This window comes from Chiroxiphia lanceolata, chromosome 7 (assembly GCF_009829145.1).
Source record: "Chiroxiphia lanceolata isolate bChiLan1 chromosome 7, bChiLan1.pri, whole genome shotgun sequence".
Classification (NCBI taxonomy): domain Eukaryota; kingdom Metazoa; phylum Chordata; class Aves; order Passeriformes; family Pipridae; genus Chiroxiphia; species Chiroxiphia lanceolata.
Genome location: NC_045643.1, coordinates 25072108 through 25092504, shown reverse-complemented (window position 1 = coordinate 25092504; position 20397 = coordinate 25072108). Strand labels below are relative to the sequence as shown.

The 20397-nt window shown below is 39.5% G+C and overlaps 1 protein-coding gene across 3 annotated transcripts in view; it reads right to left on the bottom strand.

Moving 5' to 3' along the window:
* The window catches only part of MAP3K2 (mitogen-activated protein kinase kinase kinase 2), a 53482-nt gene extending 38050 nt beyond the window's left edge, over nucleotides 1-15432 (bottom strand). For 2 of the 3 annotated variants that reach the window (XM_032694048.1, XM_032694050.1), the window contains exon 1: nucleotides 15250-15432. The gene's annotated coding sequence lies outside the window, so the exon portion shown is untranslated. Of the gene's footprint in view, nucleotides 1-14904; nucleotides 15028-15249 lie in introns of those variants that run through there. The other variant, XM_032694049.1, reaches the window with a different exon arrangement.
* Nucleotides 15433-20397: the final 4965 nt, after the last annotated feature.

Sequence of the window (20397 nt, the reverse complement as noted above, 5' to 3'; positions counted from 1 at the left end):
TACAGCATTCAACTTCACAAGAGAAGTACAATTTTTAAAAAGTAAAATTAGCTATGGCTACAACAAGAGCCTTAAACTAATCATCTGAGAACAGTACAGGCAGTATATAACCACTTAAGAGCATAAGCCAGCTTTAATGCTGCTCATGTTAAAAATCAAGAACAAAAAAAAGCAGTGAAGCAAGCAATCTAGCTTAGTCTGATTTTGTATGGATTTTAGACTCACATGGTAATACTTTATCTACACATAAAGGTACCTTACACCTTTGGAGTCCAAACCTATTTCAACAGTGGGGGCAAGAACCTCGAAGATATCAATTCCCTAAAATAAATTTTCTCTAAAATAAATGACTGCAAGGATACATGGTTTCCAGTTCTTACACCAAAGCAAAATGATATCATGCAAACTCAATAAGAAAGATGCATTGTAATTATTTCCATCACAATTAAAGATTAAATCAGACTTCTACTATATTAGACATAATCTAAGCAAGTTAAACCAAAACAACAAGAAATCAAAATCTGTGAGCATTGCTATTCAGACACACATTTCTCTATAAAAAAAACAGATGATGCAAAGAGCCAAGTAAAAATCAAGAGTATGCATTCACAGGTAATTTTTCAGACTGTAGAATAGACAATCAGAATCAAAGTAACACCATAAAAATTTATTTCATAGCCAGAAGAATGAGCCAGACAAAATGGTTTTAGTCTAAAAATGTTATTCCTAAACAATCAAGTGCTTGGTCTCACACAACCAATCTCTTAAAAATCACAGTAAGCAAGGCTGAAGTGATCACCTACTCAAATATACCTACTTAACCTTTAACCAAAATAATGTGCAGCACTACTTGTTATGGGTTTTATTAAAAAAAAAAAACAAAACAGTATCTGCTAACAAGACAAACAGTAAAACCCAAATCTGAACTTTTGTAGCCTTTTTCATAGCTCAAAGCAACTGCTGGAATAAATGATAATAATGACACTGCATAGTGTGACAAGCATAGAAGTCAGCCTTGTTACAAGACATTAGGAGATACCTAAAAGAAGGTAACTCCATAGAAATGAACAAAAATAAGAGGATTTTATGTGGACGTACACACAAATGAACACTGGACAAAAAGCCACTCTTTTCAAAGACTTCATATGAAAGCAGCAGCAGTATCATAAAATCATGAAGGACTGAGAAAATAGAAGTAAAGAGGAGTAACAAGAAAAAGTCTGGGAGTAACACATCAGATAGGAGATCAGCTTCAGAAAAACTTGGGTCTTTAACATATTGTAATAATATATAAGAAAAGCTATTCACAGGAAAAGTAGGAAAAGAAGAAAAAGATTAAACTAACCCAAATCAAAAGCCAACAACAATGACAATTGATAAATTAAGGTAACATTTGGAAAACAAAATGAAAAATAAGACTCAATGGGTCAAATCTGGAACACTAGAAAGGGAAGTTTTACTGGCTGAATTAAAAAAAATAAAAATATTATTCCTATCACAGGAATTAAAAGATATTAATGTGATCTTTTAAAATTAAAAGATACTGCAGGGGAATGAATGAATGAATGAATGAATGAATGAATGAATGAATGAATGAATGAATGAATGAATGAATGTTTCTTAGCCAGCAGGGAGGAATTTTGTCTATCAATAGCATGTCAGCAAGGGCATGAGCCACAGAGCAGTAATATTCTCCTCCTTAGTTCTTTCTCTGTCATGTAACCCCTTCTATTCTGAAGCACTTTCTTCCTCCTTCAATTTATCCCAATTTTGAGATGAATTGCACTGGACAGGACACACTGAGATGGGCCACTCACTTGTACTGTGCTAGGAGAGACTGGCAAAACAGCGGAACCAACCAAGCTCTGTCAGTTGATGGCTCAGAGTAAGGAAGACATACAACCTAGAGCAGTGTCTCTTATAACCAGGGCAGTAATTCAGGAATGATTACCTGTCCTGGACCCAGGGAACATCAGACAGAAATTTTATTCCCCTTTATTTTTACTTCATAGAACCATTAAATTGGAAAAGACCTCCAAGATGAGTCCAACCTTTGACCGAACACCACCACATCAATGAACCCAGAGCACTAAGTGCCACATCCAGCTGCTTCCTGAACACTTCCAGGGATGGTGACTCCTCCACTTCCCTGGGCAGTTAGTTCCAATGCTTGACAACCCTCTCAGTGAATAAATTCTTCCTGATGTCCAATCTGAACCTCCTGGGAGCACAGTCTGAGGCCATTTCCCATTGCTGGTTGCCTGGGAGAAGAGGCCAATCCCCCCCTTGCTACAGGCAGCACCTCACTACGTGGTTTTCCACAGTTACCACAATTCAACAATTCCATCCTGAACAGCTAAACTAAACCCTTCTACCACCAGAATGACTGTTCGACAAAATAAGCAACATCAACACATCAAATACTTTTTTACAGAAAGAACAATTCTGGCTTATTTCTGCTGAAGTACTTGGACTTATTTTAAAAAATATTTTAAGTCTTGTTCTGATTTCATGTAGCTTAGTTTACATACTTCCAGTTTTGGCCCTGAATTTGCTCATTCTCTTGTAATGAAACCAGTTCATTCAGCAACCCAAGCTATTTTAACCTATTGTACAGAGACCAAACAACCTTAAACAGAGTAACATGAGCCAACAACCTCTATCAGCATGACAGGCTTCATAAAATTATAGCAACCAACTCATTCAAAGTTAACATATTTTTTAATTACTAATAAAAATATATTAAGGGACAAAAATACTCTCAGATACCTAGTTTTTACTGAATTTAGATAGTGAAATAGCAATTGGTGATTAAAAAAACCAGGAAGAAATAGCCAGCATCCATTTTTTGTTCTAATTTTGGAAAAAAAAAAAAATCGAGAGGTTGTGTCCAAACCACAGCAGTGTAACTGGAATAGAAATTTCACCACCCACAAGAACAAAGAGATACAATGCAGTCCAAGAGCTGCCAATTGTTTATCTTCACATCAATTGAGAGTAAAATACTGCAACACTTAGCTTGGTTTCTACCACAGTATTAAATGGAAAAAACACAGTAAATGCCTTGATTTCAGGGTTTATTATCACTGCCAAGCAAAAAATATGTCTTCTTGAAATGATTACAGATTAGTTAACAGAACTAACTGCAGCAATTATCCTACTTAGTTTTTTCCAACATATTTGGCTAAATATCACATGACATTTTAGTTATTTGCTTTAAAACCTCAATTAACAAACAGGAAATCATCAGTTGATGGATTAAAATAAAATACTTCGAGATACATATTCCTGCTTAACAAAAAATACCAGTGAACACAACTCCCAGTGCAGCCCCCTGGAGACCAGCAACGATCAGGTAGGCACAACAAGACAGATAAGTTATGGCTTAAGCAAATGACCTGAATCGTGTGAAAACAGTTGCAGTCCAGCAAAATGTATTTCAATACCATTGCATATTTTAAACACATATAATAATGTATTGTGGTTTCCCTCCATTTATTATTAATTAAAAAAATAACATCAAACACATTTAAAAAAAAAAAGAGAGATTAACTGCATTTATGGTGCTAAAACTGACAGGACTGCTTTTTGAACTTTTATCCTCCCTGCAACCAGGAGGGCACCACCCATAATTAGAAGCTTTATTTTATGCAAGTCTAAATATTGTGGTTTATTACATTTATTCAGTAATGGTTTTGCATTGAATGCATTTTGATGTTAAGACAATCATTTAGGAAATTGGAAAAAAAGTTGCAGCTAAAAGACTGGACAGTTTGGTAAGAAACAATTCAGAAGAATTATTAAATCACAATGTGTAATTATCTAACATAAGTGCAATACAACATTAAAGAGGCATAATGGAATCCTTGTGCATATAAAGATGTAGAGTATGCAGAAGCCATCTTCCTTCTGTACACAACCTACAGGGACACTGCTCATTGCAGAGCATTGGGAAGGCTGCACACAGCAACTGTGGGATGGTTGACCAGTATCAGATGGATCAGGTGTCTCTACAATGTGCAGACTTGAGATTTCTTAAACTGAAGACACTTAAAATCTTCCCGGCAAGCAAAAAAAGTGAATTTACGTCTCACTGAGCCCACATGACCACGCAGACTTACCTCATCTGTACAGTTAGAGACATGACTGGGCATTTGTTTGTTTTCTGAAAAGAATGGTTACTAACTGCAATCCTTCCAGAGATCAATTTAATAAACAAACAAAAAACCCAAACCACAAAACAAAACAAACAACAACAAAATCCCAAACAAAAAAAACCAACCAACCAAACAAAAAACCAACCCCAAAACAATAAAACAGACCAGACTTGCATAAAATACAACTTCTATGGATAGTGCCCTTCCAGTTCCAGGAAGGATAAAACCTCAAAAAACAGTGTGGTCAGTTCTAGCACCATAAATGCAGTTCTCTCTCTGAAATTACCTTGAGAAACAGATTTCAGAATAAACTGAAGGATCCAACATGCCCAGTGACAATAGCAAAACTTCATCCTATTCAGATTAAATCTTTAGTTCCTGTTGTTCTAGAAACTGTAATTTGACACATTCATGTAACATTTATCAGCTTGATGAACAATGATCTTGACTTGAAAAACTTAAAATGTGCTGGAAGGTTTGAGTATGTGAGGACACAGTTTTTAAGGATTGTTCTCATAAAAATGCAAAGTAGCAGTTCAAGATGAGTTTATAGCAAAATTAGGCTTTTGAGATAAATATCTTAACACTTACAGCAATATTCACAAAGAGTAACCATAGTTGAGGAAAGCTAATCTCTCTACACTTCCTTTACAGTTGATAGGGAGAGATAAGCATATTTAGAGAGTTTCAAGGCACTTAAATGCAAGTTTCCTGCTTTGAATGAACCTCTTCTTTCCAAGAAGTATCAAGAGACTCTATTACCTAACCCTTCATAAGTCCACTCCATTTCAAGCACACAAAAAAAGATAAGACTGTAATTGGCCTCAAACAGAAAAGCATCTACTTTCCTCAACAAGATCTCTTTCTTCATCTAATTCAAGTTTTACAGAACTTCTCCATTTCCTGTATCTGTCATTGCCTCAGCAGCAGCCAAAGCACTCGACAGCTCATTTCTCAATCTAACTGAAGAATGACTGCTGATACATCAAGCAAATCTGTCTTGAAAGTCATGATGCTTTCTTAAGACCTGTTCATGATTCCAAGGGAATAAACCACCATTATTATGAAACAAACGTGTATTTTAAATTGAGGAAGGGTCACAACAGCTGAAACTTGGAAACAGGTGCCACAACAACACCTTGCAAAATACTTCAGTGTGCCAATTTTGCAACAGAACATACTGGCTACAAATTGACTGCTCATACTTCTCTACTCTTACCCAAGACTAGATTTTCTCACAAAGGTATGTTAAAAAGTAATAGACACAGTTCACTGGACTACAAATAACTGCATCACTGCCTCCAGAGCACTCTGGCTCTTGGAAATTTATCACCCCCACTGTGGTGGAAAGTCTCAGAGCATCACAACACTAAGAATATATTCCTTACCATTAACTAAGCTATATGCTAAACAAACTGCTTAGTGCTATTCATACCACAAAAATGTTTAAGGCTAACTCAAGATATTAAAATAACATTATAGTGCCCATAAACTCGCACAGTAAAACACTCCCACGATGTTTGTAACTTTTTCCTAATTAGTATCTTATGTGAACTGAGTAGCTGCATAAAAGGTGTCTCAAATAAAACAGGAGCAGGAAATTTTCAGAATTGCAGAATACCAGGAAACACGAACTAGAGGGTGTGTCATAATCAGATTTAGGTGCTTCTGTTTCTCCTTCTAAAAAATCTCAGTTGTGCTCTCAGCTCAGCACCTGTTGCTGCCATTTGGAGCTCTTCTGCTGAGGCTGTTGTGAGTGGCATCAACGCTAGTTTCACTCCAAACTTACTACTAGCAAGTCTAAATATTTTTGATGAAGGGCTAAAGGTGTTACAATGAAAACCATTCCTCACTACAAATGCCCCCATCCAAGATCCTCCAGGAAGATAACTGTTTCGGTTCTTTTTTGGTTGGTTGGTTTTTGGTGTTTTTTTTTTTGTTCAACAGACATGCAGCACATACCTTAAAATAATACAGTATAGCTCTCTTCCTTGTGAGAGCATTCAAGTTCAGCCAAAGAACTAACTGTACACTGTATGCAAACTTATTCTTACTATGGGTATTGGCAATTCCTGCAACCTTCACTACTCTAAGAAGACCAGGCTACAACCAGTGACAAATAAATGAATTTTAAGAGTAACCATTCACTAAAAATGGTTACCAAACTTTTACTAAAAAAGTAAACCTATCACAAACCACTTCTAATCTATGAACATTATTCTACAGGCAAAAACAAAGTATATCAGAAAAAATGTAGGCTTCCAGTAGAAACTGAACATTGCAAACAACTGGAGCATTTCAATTAATGTACAAGAGTGATTACATACAAATCATCAGTCAGATATTGCTTTTGAGGACATACATAAGAAAGCACCTCCTTAAACTCCAGTAACTAGTTCTATCCTTTTCAATTAACCTTCCAATTTTGTGATTGTGATGGACTGAAATATGACCATTTTCAGAAATAAGCTACAGAAATAAACCCAATCTCCATACCTATAGCAGTTGTTTTAACTATGGTTGCAAATCACACTACCATCATTTCAAAGCAAGTACCAACAAAATTTAACATAAGGACCCATATGAGTCTTTCTGATTAACATGATCCACCCGACACTTTGCTTGACACCAGCAAAAACGCAATCTAAATCTCCAAGGACATATTTGTGTCTTTACCATGAAGACATCTCAGTCCCATTTACTACACATCTTCCAAATTTTTCAACAAATCAAAGAGGAATCCTCCTCAGTGAACAGGCATTGTTACAAAGTATCTTACTCATTCCTCAAAGCACAGTTGTTCCTCAAAGCACAGTTCTTCCTGCACATTGTGCAAGGCAGCAATACAATAAGGAAACCCAGAGTACAGTAATATAACTATGATTTTCTTCCTCTACCCTGCTGTCATGTTTTCCTACTCCATTGACTCACCATAACCTGTAACTTCTGCCTAAAATGCCTTTCCTGGTTCTCACTCCCATCTTCCTAGTTCAGTACCCCACTTGCTCTCCCCATCGTAACTCAAATTAACTTTGTACATTCAGTCAGACAGTTCTTCCATTATTTCTATCCTCAAAAATAAGAGCATAAGATGCAGGACAATCTCATAACATGCTGATATGGAATATTTAAGTAGGATAAGACATTCATGAGCCATACAGATTTCCAAAACAGCACAGAAAAACCACTACTGAATCAATCTCCAATTCAAGATTATAACACTCACCAATGACAACAACAAATAGCAATTAATTTAACCAGGGAGCCCCAGTTATGGGTAGACTCGGACCACTCATGCTTGGAATGCTACAGAGAGCTCAATAATATCACCCAGAAGACACACAAGTGTGTACCCGATATACATAAATGGAAATTGAAAAAACTGTTGCGTGCATCTGTAGGTAACACATACTATGCAAAATCCAAATATTCTTTTACCGCACACATAACGTGACTGTGCAGCATTTTTGTAGCCAGCAGGTCTCACCGAACAGGTCTAAATGGACAAACTTTTAAGTTTTTATCCATATGCAGTAGGCACTGTTTTTTAAACTGGATGACTGACATAGGCAAACATATGAACATATTGCCAAGCTATCAAATACACAAACTCTTTGTCCCTTTGCACTTTCGAGAATCTGAAAAAAAAAAAATTTATTCAACCCAATTCCTCATAACAACACTTAAACAAAAATATAACAATAGAAATCTAGTTTTGTCAACACACTCCAAAACAAAATGCAAAGACACAAAGACAAGGTACTGTCCTAAGGTTTCTTTCTTGCACCTCCCTTAGCACAGTGGGTACCAAACCATTACAATGACATGTACGATGCTTTATAATTATACTTTTCCCTTAAGTGATTAAAATGTAAGAACCCTCATAAATACAGCTATTAAGGTAAACTAACTACAGACTCAAAAGTTCCAGAAGAAGGATTACTATGTCTGTGCCCACACCTAATCACCACCTTTAAGACAACAGTCCCACTGCTAAAGTTGCATTTCTGTCAAGGGAGTATTCCTGCTTGTCCACAGTAACTGCTGCTTTCCAGCTGAACCCCAATGACAAGCAGGAGACCCGGAGCAAGCAGATAATCCAACTGAAAAACATTTATTTTATGTTTTAATTAACCATCAGCTTATCTAACTGATCTCACACTTCCACAGTACCAACACCAACATAAAGAAATGAGCAAGAACTCATGCTGGAACCATCCCTCTTGGCCACTGCACAGATCTGGATCTCGTAAAAAGATCCTTTAAAAGACAGTCATGCATAAAAGACAGTCACGCATAAAGTGAGGATTCCAGAAAACTGCACACAGTTAAGTGCAAACTGTAACAAATAAACCACAAATAATGGACATATGGATATTTATGATAGAACAGGGAAAAGCAGATAAGCCTGTTGCAAGAAGAGATCCTCACTTTCAAATTTTGGTGCACTCTGAACATGTGTATAAAGAACTGATCTCAGTCACTATCATGGTCTAGTTGGATTTCTGGTGCTGGAGAAGTCTCACCAAAGGATTTCTTGCAGTCACTGCATAAAAAGACCCACCCTTGCATGAATAAATTGGTTAAAATATATAAAACATAGGACAGACATAGTTACTGTTTTCACAAGGAAGGAGGATACCAGTGGGGCTCCACAAGAGTGTGTGCTGTTTGATATATTCTAAATTATCCAGGAGAGAGGAGCAAGGTAAAAAGTTTTCTGATACTCCAGAGCCTATTTGTGAGAGCAGGGAAAGGGCTGACTACAGCAGAGGCAGTGATCTTTATCAGACAGCACATATGAATGGAAGTGATGCAAGTTGGGTGGAGGGAAGGAAGGAGAGCAGCAGGTTCTAACCCTGCACAAAAGAAACCAATGGACTTTGTACTGAATACTGTCAGCGCTCAGAAATTAAGTCAGTGTTAGGAATTATGAAAAAAAACAAACACAACAAACAACACAAAATCCCAGTCTGAAACAGATCACTGTTTTCACGTCTTGAACACTTCAGCTCTAGAAGAGGATGTAGCAAAGCAGGAAAAAGTACAACTGAGGGCATCTATTGAAGGAATGTATTGAAGGCATCCAGGGGGAAACAAATAGGCAAGCTAGGACTCTGGTTTCAGTAAGATTTGGGTGGGGGGAGAAAGTGGTGAAGTGCTACAAAATTGTATGAGGAACAGAGAGATATATTGTTATGTTGGACAGAGATGGACTGTTCACTCTCCTCCAATTGAAACGTAGTACCAAAGGAAACCAGTACAAGTTAAGTTAAAAAAAAAAAAGTAGATTTTAACAGAACAAGTAGCATACCTACAGAATTTCTTACGAAAGGATATTTGGATGCCAGACATTTAGCTGCATGCAAAAAAAAGACTGGTCAAGTCTAATGACAAAAATCCAAAGGTTACTAACTACACAAAACCCACACCAGATTTAGAATCAACCTTTGCTGGAAACAGTTCAAGATTGAAAGAATATTCAAGCTAAGTATTACATACGCTCACGCTGTTCTCAATCTGCCATAAGCACTCATTCTTGCTCACCATTGAGGGAAGAATACTGGATTATCTTTTGTTTGATTTCATTATGGATTAAGATTTTAACTAAAACTCGTCAAGCACTTCACCAATAACACTGATATTTTCATTTTAAAGTCTCATTCAGTATTCACAATACTGTCAATATCACAGACACAAAGGCATAACAGATATTCCGTAAAGGAAGTAGCTGCGGCAGTTTAAGAAATCATTGATTACATGATCCAACCTCATCCCTGCCTGAAGTTACTGAGATTACTGGTACGAGCAGTGCAAGAAATGCTTTTCTAACTTACACCAAATCAATTATCATCAGGACAATATGGGGGAAAAAACCAAACCAAACCAAACAGAAACACGGAGTTGCTATTCAAATTGATTTTTACTTAAAAAAAAAAAGTAATTGTGGTACTGCTAACAACACACGTAGTGTGACAAAACAACAATTAAATACAGGTTGAGCTTTACCAATCAGTTTTTAGTGGTTCCATTAATAAAAATATTTAGTGACAATTCTCACACTCTTCTACAGAATGTCATATCTTCTTTAGAAGTTTAATTACTGCTTGTGACAGTGTTCTAGTTCTCTATTGTCTTTTTTTTTAATAAAGTCAAACAACAACTTGATCAAGATGTTTTCCAATTTTCAAATCTTTGTTCAAAGGTGAGACTGTAGTTCCCATTGTTACCATTTTGGTAACACAGCATTCAAACTGTTGACATTTACAGAACTCCTGCTTAAATTATTTTAAAATAATTTTAAGGACAGGTAAAAGGTAAGCAACACTGACTGCTTGAATCCTTCTTCCAGCAAGAAACCAAAAGAAGTCTCTTTTAATAATCATTATTTGTGTGTTTCATTTTTTTTGTGAAGAAAGTGCTGATGAAAGAATCACAAAATTTGCCCCATCTGTGATCTAGCCTCAAAAATTATGGATAAAATCATTTACGTAAGTCAGACAAAATGGAGTAAAACCAGGGAACATGTTGAACACATCTGTTTTGTAGCTGACTCTGCAATTCTTCCAGTAAAGCATGCCTAGAGGATAAAAATTTCTTCTACTATGTCATTGGACCATATGACATCTCAAAACGGCAAAAGGTTTGTTCAGGTACAGTGACACCGACAGAAGGTATCGCAGCAATGCAATTTACCTCAAAGACAGCACATGTATAACACCAACCAATAAAGACACATTTTTGCCAACAGAAGCTGCATCTAACCCTAAGAGAACTTGCTCTCAATCAAGTTCCCTGTTGTAGAGCAGGCTTATGTTCAAAAGCCACAGAGATTGTATGTGCTGGAAAACAGATACAGAAGAGCAATGATTGCATATTCTCCTGTAGAATAACTTACTGAAAAGTGATTCTACTAAGTCTAGAAATGCTTAATAGAAGAAAATTAACCTGAAATGAAGACTGAATTTGAACGATAACTTCAATTTGTATATATGAAGAAGGAGATGCCTGATTTAACAAATGCTAATAGGAGCTCCTGTGTTAGCAAATGCAGGAGCCAAGGACCTGATGTTGTTGGCAAGGAAAAGATCCCCAACAACAAAACAAACCCAAAACCCAACCATACCTGTATGCACACACCCTAGAATGACATTTTAACAAGTCTGTCACGTTACTTCTGCTGCAATTTACAGAGTAAGTTAATTACTTGGTTGTTCAAAGACTTTGTTTGGAGAACTTGAAAAAGATACAGACAAAACACATAGAGCCCAGTGAGAGTGAGCAACAAAAATCCTGTTTGCACAGTTTAGTAAAGAGAAGTCTGAAATAAAAGGAGACAGAGGAACAGTCTTCACGTATGCAAAGAGTTGGTGAAAAGAGCACAGAACTCATTATCCCTCATGAGTAAGAAGAGTTGGATGAGAATTAACTGGCTTAACTAGCACCAAGGCAGAGACTCAAGTTAAATGTTAAGAAAAGCCTGTAAACGATAGTAATAGTCATGTACTAGCTATAAATAGATCAGTGAAGAGGTGTGGTATTCCCCTCTTCTGACTTTTTTAAGAAAACATCAGACAAATGTCTGCCAGACATGATTGCAGCATATTTGTTTCTGCCTTGAGTAGGGGCTGACCTCATGAAATCCCTTCCCTTCTTACATATCCATCACTTATTCCTTCATCCAAATGAGAACTGTTCATCAGTGTTATCATACTTGAACTTCAAAAGTACAGCATAAATATCTGAAGCATATGAATTTTATTACACTGCTCTTGTCGGATTATAAGTGCACTTAGCACAAAACATCTCAGGAAAACAAAAGCAGCATCTTTTACTGCTGCAGATAATCCACAGAAATGGACAAATGATGAATGGAAACAGAGAAGGAGAAGCAAGTGAGAATTGCACAGTGAAGGTTCTGAATTTAAAAAATGGCTGAAAACAAAGTTACAGCAAAGAAAAAACACTTCAGCCTGAAGAAAGTTATTTTCCTCTCACGTGAAAAAGTAAGTTACACTTTGCTGGTATATTTTCAAAAATACGCAATAATTTGAGATATAGAACTAAACATTAGTAAGAGTTCACAAATGGACAGGAAAAAGACACATCTCTACAGGCCTCCCTGCATTACCAATTCCTGACTCTCAGTTTTTAAAGGACAATGCACATCCTTCTGCTTTGGCCAACTTCAAGTAACCTCATTAAGCTGGGCCCTAAACTGTGCCATATGTGTTATTTGTGGGTAAACTGTCTCTAGAGCGGTGGTTCCCAGGGAAATCTCTGCAATATCCAAATACAGAATTTCATCTTTCCTTTTTTTATTGTTACCAAACCTTCCACAGCTTCTAAAAAATTACTCTGAAGGTGAATACATTAAAAACATCCTAGAAAAACCTAGCATGTTTAGCCTAAGAAATTGGGTTAACATAGAGCCATAAATTGCATTTGTCATATCAAGATCTCATGCGAAGATCCAGAAGTGAGAAGTGAATCACAGCTAACACGCTGCATTCTGAACATGTTCCCACTGCCCAATTACATGTTTCCAATGTTATTCTGCAAGCTATGTGCAATTATAGCATGCATGATCTATTTTGACCTATTCCTTAGCAATACAAAATGCCAGAATACTAAAATAGCAAATGCAGTATTTATTCTTTTAAAAAAAGATTTTTCTTCCCTCCCACAGAAAAACTGATGCTTAATAAAAGTCACAGATTTTTAATTTTTTTTTCTTAATGTAATACTGTGTCAGCTCCACTTAAGTTTTAAAAGCTTACATTTAGAAATTAAACTCACAGGTCGACAAACTTAATTGCTAATTAGATAAACCTAGGTGGAGTCACTAGTCCATAGACATATTTACATTAGCTTGTCATACATATGAAAATGTGAGACATTTGCTGCAAACGTATTTAAGATGTATTTCACTGCATAAATCAGATATTACTAGAAAATACATTCATCACTCCAAACTAAATGTGTACCTCTCCATAGATCAGAACACCTGTGGTTGTGTGTTTGGTGGAAGAGGGGGAATAAATGAAGAAAATCAATCCATTATCATTCTCAGGTTGGATTTTATAAGAAAACATTATTTTTAGTTCACAGAATGCCCAGGTAGAGAGCCACTGAACAACCTGTCACAAAAATAAATTACATGTTACTCATCACTTTTGACTTAGTTTGCTGATGTAAAAAGTCAGCCTGCAGTAAAGATGAAAGACAAAAAATAAAACTTAAGATTGCTAAAATATGCAAAGCTTTTTTCAAGTCATTCTCCATAAATACTTATTATTAATGATAGGGTTTTAAAAAACAATAATTCTGATTTGTACTTAACTATGAACACTTTATTTCAGGAAACATTAAGGATAAAATGTGAAATAAAAACGACAGATGCAGCCTAAATTTACAGCATGATCACCTTGTTTGCTTTCTTCAGAAGAAAACTTTATAATAAAACAATCTCTTCTGCATTTATCCTCCACAGGCTTCAAATTCCACAAGCCTGTGCACTGACTAGCTTTCCAAACAACCACAGCAAAGAACTACTGACAAGTCAATGACCAAAATTGAAAGGTTATTTTTACCATAAATTAGCTAGTTTTATCAATGTAAAGCAAAAAAAAAAAAAAAAAGGTTCCCTACCACAATATTAAACAACAAGATAATGCTTGTTTCACCATATTAATAAATTCTACCTGTCACAGCTCTCTGCCTATTCACATATACTATAAAAACTCACAAGATTACCAAACACCACAGCTATCTTAAAAAGTTTCCTCTGACAGTTTAGAAATCTCAGCAAGCCAAGGCAAGTAACTCAGAAACATCTGTTTTCTTTGCCATAGTCTTCTATTAGTGACAGGTAAACCACCTGTTTAAACACTGACACAGAGTTCATCACGGCAAACTCTACACAGATTTTTTTTTTCTCCAGCAATGATTCAATCTGATAAATGTTATCTTCTTATTCTGTTTTATCAAAATACAATAAAACCTTAAGAAAATCAAGTTAATTATATACAGCCTCATTATCTGAATCAATACCTGAATCAAATTTGGGTTCAATACGTTTCAGCAGCAATCATGATGGAGCATAAAGCGTAAAAAAAACGGGAATTACAGCAAGTTCTCATTTTTAAATAGATTTCTGAGGAAAGCAGTTAATTACCAGGCCACTGTAAGCAAGGGCATATATGAAAGCAGGAAAAAATAACAACCAAGAAAATTCTTTTAAGGTTTTTTAGTGTGGCATAAATACTAAGTCATCAATGCCCCTTCCCTTAAAAATATCCATAGGGAATCCCATAGGAAAAGAATGCTTTGTAGGGTGTTCTGCTAGTAAGTGCTATGCCACGAGAGAACACAAGACAAGCTTGTACACATTCATTCTGCAAACACATCTTTGCCATACACAGAGCAACACAATTCTGAAGGCCTCTAACTCTGCAACGTGCTGCATTGTTTAAAGAAGAGAAATGCTGTAGTTGAGAGACATTTTCTGCATGGACTAGAAATCCCCCTTATTTCAAGGCAGGCTTCTATTATCTTTCACCACCCTCTTAGAGGACACTCCATGACAAAACTAAAACCAGATTTATGAAGCAAGAGAGGAAACCGGGGGGAAAAAACCCCAACCTCGTGGGTGCTGCAATGCACTTCAAATGCAACAGGGGAATAAATAATCCAACATTCACTTTTTCCCCTGACAAAAACATCTCGCAGTATCTGACCTACATACCCAATTCACAGCACCGCTACCACTGCAGAGCAATTTGAAGACGAGAGCCCAGAGCATCACCGTGCCATCGCGGCGAGGTTTACGGGGGACACAGAAATATTCGCAAAGCTCGTAAAATACTTAAGGTTTTGCAGCTGCAATTTAAGCAACGAAGATCAGCGAGCGTGTGCCCAGCTCCTCAAACAACTGCACCGCCGCGCAGCTCCACCTGCATCGGGCCGGGGCCGTGCCCCCCAGCCCGGGCACCTCCGGGAGCCGGGGCCGCCCCACGGCACCCCGGGGCGCCCGGACAGACCCGCCCCCGGCGCTCCCGCACCCCCGGGGCCGCCCCGCGCACCCACCGACCTGTGTGACGGCGGAGGCCGGGCGGCCGCCGGGGACCCCCCGCGCTGCCCGGCGGCGGCGGGCGCAGCCCCGGCTGGGCGGGCGGCGCGGAGGGAGCGGCCAGGATTCCGGAGCGGAGCCCCCCCCCCCGGGGGCGGGGGGGAAGGGGCCGGGGCCTGCCCGCGCCGGGGCACGGCGGGGACGGTGACAGGCGGCGCCGAGACCGGCGCGGCGGGAGCGGGGGCCGGAGGAGGCGGCGGGAGCGGTGGCGGTGGCGCTGCGGCCGCGGCCGGGCCGGTCCGAGGGTCCCGTCGGGCGCGAGGCGCCGCCGCCGCTGCCGCCCGCGAGCTCCGCCCCGCGCGCTTCGGGCCCCGTGACAGGCAGGGAGCGCGAGGCGTCACCGCGCGGCGCCGTCACGGCGAGGGGGCGGGGCGCGCCCAGGGGCTGCGGAGGCGCGTGCGCGCCGGGCCCCCACAGAGCCCCGGGTTCGAGTCCCGCCCCAGGCCGGACCCTCGGCGGCACTCACGGGCCGAGGGCAGCGGGGGCCTGCGGCTCCTGCCGCCGGTTCCAGCCCGGCGAGTCCAGTCTAAGGAAGGCCCAGCCTAGTGCAGTCCCGCGGCTGCGGGATCTGCGCCGTTCAAGGGCAGGATATGAAGGCGCCTTCCCGTACCACCATGGCCAGCGCTAACTGCAAGAAATCCCTCGCCCCTGCCAGGCCCGGAGTGGCAGCTGCCTCAGCCCCCCCGGTGACGCTCTTTAGGACAATTCAGAACGGCGCTGCCGTCTTCAGGTTGCCCATTTCTCCCAGGACTGGCTGAGCCCTCTCTGCAGGAGCCACCTGCTTCCCTCAGGAAGTCAACACACGCAAGGAAGAAGGATGCTATCCCAAATTAATCAGCGAGGAAGCACTCCCTGATACATAGCAGGACAGCTATTACTGCAACACTTGAAGTCTAAGTAGCCGATGACTGTAAATAATACCATGGCACCGTAATTACTTTTATGCAAGCTTAACAATAACCTTACAGGCATGAACCATGTGTACGAGATGCACGAATGACCTGTGCATGTTTAGCAAACGCCCTTCTGAGACACCCTGGCAGGCGATGCGTGTTCGGAGAGCGCTGTACCGAGGCACAGCGATCTGTGATCTGTGCTGCGGCACCTGACTCCAGAGCACAGTAATCCCCGCTGAGGTGCTGCTCACATGCTGCTTTCTGGTCATGTGCTCAGAGTTATTTAACATGTAAGACAATTAGAGGTTTGTAAAGTCTGGACAAGCCCTCAAAACCTACCCAAAACAAAGTTATTTTGATCACCCTAAACAAACACGGGGAAAAAATACTCGAAGGGAAGTTTAAGCTTTACATGTCAATTTCCATTGAAATTGACATATGAAACTGAAAAATTGCACATCAAGGTCCGCAGCTCGATTGTTTCCCGATCTTCCACTGAAACAGGCTGCAGAGAATGATAAAAACAAATACTAGCATTGTTTTAAAAATCCACTGAAGAGGACAGTGCTAAAGAAAGACCAACTGATGAAGCACATTCAAGAAAGGCACAAGGCACTGAATCACACTGATTCCAGAGCCAACATGAAGGAGATATAGTCATCTCCCAAAGCTAAGACATTTTGTTCCACAGTTGGCAAAATTGTCAGCGGTGTTCATGAGACACTTGTCATGACCATGAGTCTTTAACCAGACAGTTAAAAAGGTGACCTTTTCTGCCAAATGATAGGGCCAAGAAATAAATAGAGCCAAGAAAACTGCTGATGTGTGATGCTCCTGCACCATCAAGCAAGATCAATGAGCCACAGCTGCTTACACAGCTCTGAAAACACATCCAGTGTTTCCCTTGCCTTAATGTTACAGTTCATGGCCATTTGTCAGCTTTAGCATCCTGCAAATGGATTTCACCAATGGAGGAGGGGTTAGTGAACAGTACATTTTCAAGACAAAGTTCCCTCACTTCAGAAGAAGCCAGAAAAGGTTGTGGAAAATCATCCCACATTCCTCTGCCCCTGTGGTCCTTTGTATATCTGCACAAAGCCTGCGCAGCACAGAGCACTCTCACATCCCAACAGTTCTTTGCAGAGGCATCAGTACTAACGTACCATAATCCCTAAATCACAGCATCTTCAATATAAGGAACAGGATAAACAGCTAAATATTGACTTTGAGATAAAAAAATATCTATTGACACCAGGGACCAGCACTTATGACACTGGCTCACACTGAGCTCAGCCCACACCCAGGGGCATGTTTATGGGATCAGGTGTCATGCTACAGGAGTAAAATAAAGCTTATAGAAACAGTGTAATTGCTGATATGGAAAATAACAGTATAAAAATAGCTGACAGGAGATACAATAAAGTATATCAGTTATTTATGCATTCAGTACAAACCCTGTACAGGCTACAGAAGCTGGGAGGTGTGGGGGTGGAAATTATAGGGTAAGCACATCTTAGGATAGTGTACTCAGGCAATTGACTGAAATCTGGCAGAATGGCTCTCCCTGAATTCCAGAATCAATACCTCATTGCAATAAGAGGTTCTCACCTCCTACATGTATTGCTTGAGGCTAACCAGCCCCTGTATTAGTAACGCTACAGCCATAGCTTCTAAACTTCAAATGGGAACAAACCAGCCCCTTTTCATAGCCATGCCATCCTCCTCCTTTTTCTCCCCAAGTTTCTCTTCCTCCCCACCACTCATTCCTATAGCTGGCATCATATTACCACATTTTGAACTACGTCCAGAAAAGGACCTAGTTACACTAGAGATTAATTTCACGTATATTTAAGCAAATGAGGGGTTAACTGGCAAACGAACAAATCTGGAGACAGAGCAGATAAGGGAAGACAAAATGGCTTATTCTGGGAACAAAAGTAGTGTAAAGTTTGTGATGCCAGAATGTTATAACATGATCCAGTCTTTCCTCACCAGCAGGAGAGCCAACAGTATTTATGAATTTAAATCCAGCTCACACGCATTGAGCAAACGGCCGCATTATTTCAAACCTCTGCTAGTCATGTCTGCTACGCTCCTCTGCCTTTCTGTGACAGAAAGAAACATGTGCCTGCATCTCAGGAGTTCCAGTTCCTCCCAATACAAAGCACCATCACTGGAACGCGGATGCCAAGAGAGGAAGAGCAAATAGCTTGGGGAGGACAGCCCTAAACCACTGCTGGAAAATTCATAAAAATATACTGCACACTCTAAGTGAGCCTGGGCAGCAGTACTGATAGGTTTGTCTGCTCCAACTCCATCACTGAAGTTTATGAAGCAATTAATTTACCTTTAGGACTCAGCCACATTCAGTAACCCTGAACACAGACACTCTTGACCTTACTAATAAGACAATTCCCCCAATGCCTGCAGCACTCAGCCATCTAACACAGGTCTGCTACTTGAGGTGGCAAGAGGAAACTGGGAGATGCTGATGAGAAGTATGTGAAATTACACTATCTGGCAAAGAGCAAACTTTCTTAAAGATTATATGGGATATTCTATACAACTGTTCAGAAGACTAAAAATAGCCATAAATGCTTGTTACAAGCAGTGGTTGCCTTGTATTTTTTCATTTACATCTTAAGGCAGACAATGGACATTACTGCAGAATGCCACTGCATAGACTATATATTCCCTTTAGCAAACATGACAACTGTCAACCTTTAAAGAATGAAGATTTTTACACCACAGACTTCATTTTACACTAAGTAAACCCACAGAATAATCAAACTTCATTTTACGCTAAATAAGTACCCTGAATGAGCAATATTCTGCTTAACACACAGAGGATCTGTAAAACATAAGGCAAGTACAGGTGATAGTTGAACTACACTGCTGTCACAAATGTAAAGTTTTATGACTCATATTCAGATATAACACCAGACAGTGGAGCAAAGTAGCAGTTGATAAGCACCTATTCATCAGTCAAATGAATACCTGGTAAGGGATAGGCAGAATAGGTGCAGGTTTAGCCAGAGGTAAATATTAAAGCAACCAAAAAGAGATTTCTAACAGAATGGTAAGTGTAACTGTCATTCCAACAGTATTCTCTTTGCTTATTACAACTGCACATTGCAGCAAATGTTTAAGTTTCAGTGTTTGGTCAAGGTATTTCCTTGATTCCTCAGCCTTTTTCTTACAGTTGCTTTCACCTTCCTTGTAAAATAAACAAAAATCAAATCAAGCCCTGTTCTCTCAACTTCAGATACCCAAATCTTACACAGGTCGGGAATATTTTGCTACCACACCCATCTTTTTAACCTCTCAATGCCCTTTGATCGAGGCCTGTTGGCATAGGAAGAGCTTTGCTGCAGCTGATACTATCTGCAGCACGAACAGCAGAAACCTGAAACATTCATGCTGCCAGCTGACACAACACTGGGTTCCTGCAAGGTGCTGCAAAACTTTTAAAATAATTTTAATCTGCATAAAAATGGATCAAAGAGACAAGACCCAAATAAAACCTCTGTTCTGAGAATTAAACATTTCATGTCCTTCGGTGCAAGAAGAAAACACAAAACCCAAACAAATACAAATAAACAAAACAAAACCAACAAACAAACAAGAACACCTGTGATTACTGCTAAACCATTACAGCAAGGAGTTACTATCCTAATATCTAACAAACTGTGATAAGCAGTTTAGCATTGTACACAGTAGGAGGAATGTTAGTAGTATTACTGGGGGGAAAAAAAAGAAAAAGAAAAAAGTGGAAAACACTCATGCTTCCCCTTCTCCTTCCGAGGATGCATTTTCTGTATTCTTACACCAGATCATTTTGAGTATATTCTCCTACTGTACTGAGCTGCAGCACTTTATGGCTCCACAAATGCTGGCTGTTTCAACTTCCTGCTAGGGAAAAAGCACACATAGCCTCTTCTAAAGCACCAGCTTTCATCTTTGTAGTACATCCATTGCTTTGCTGAAAGTTGAAGAAGGAGAGGTCAAATAAAAGGTCCTTTTATTCATCCCAGGCAGAAAGGTTTGTTATAGTTCTTACTTGTGAAGGAGTTTATTAATTGCAGAGTGAACCCATCTCCCACACAGGTGAATGCCCACCTTTCTAATATTCCATTTCCTGAGAAGAATGATGCATTTCACCATCACTACATATAAAAGTCCCCTCTTTATGAATATTCACACTCCAGCATAG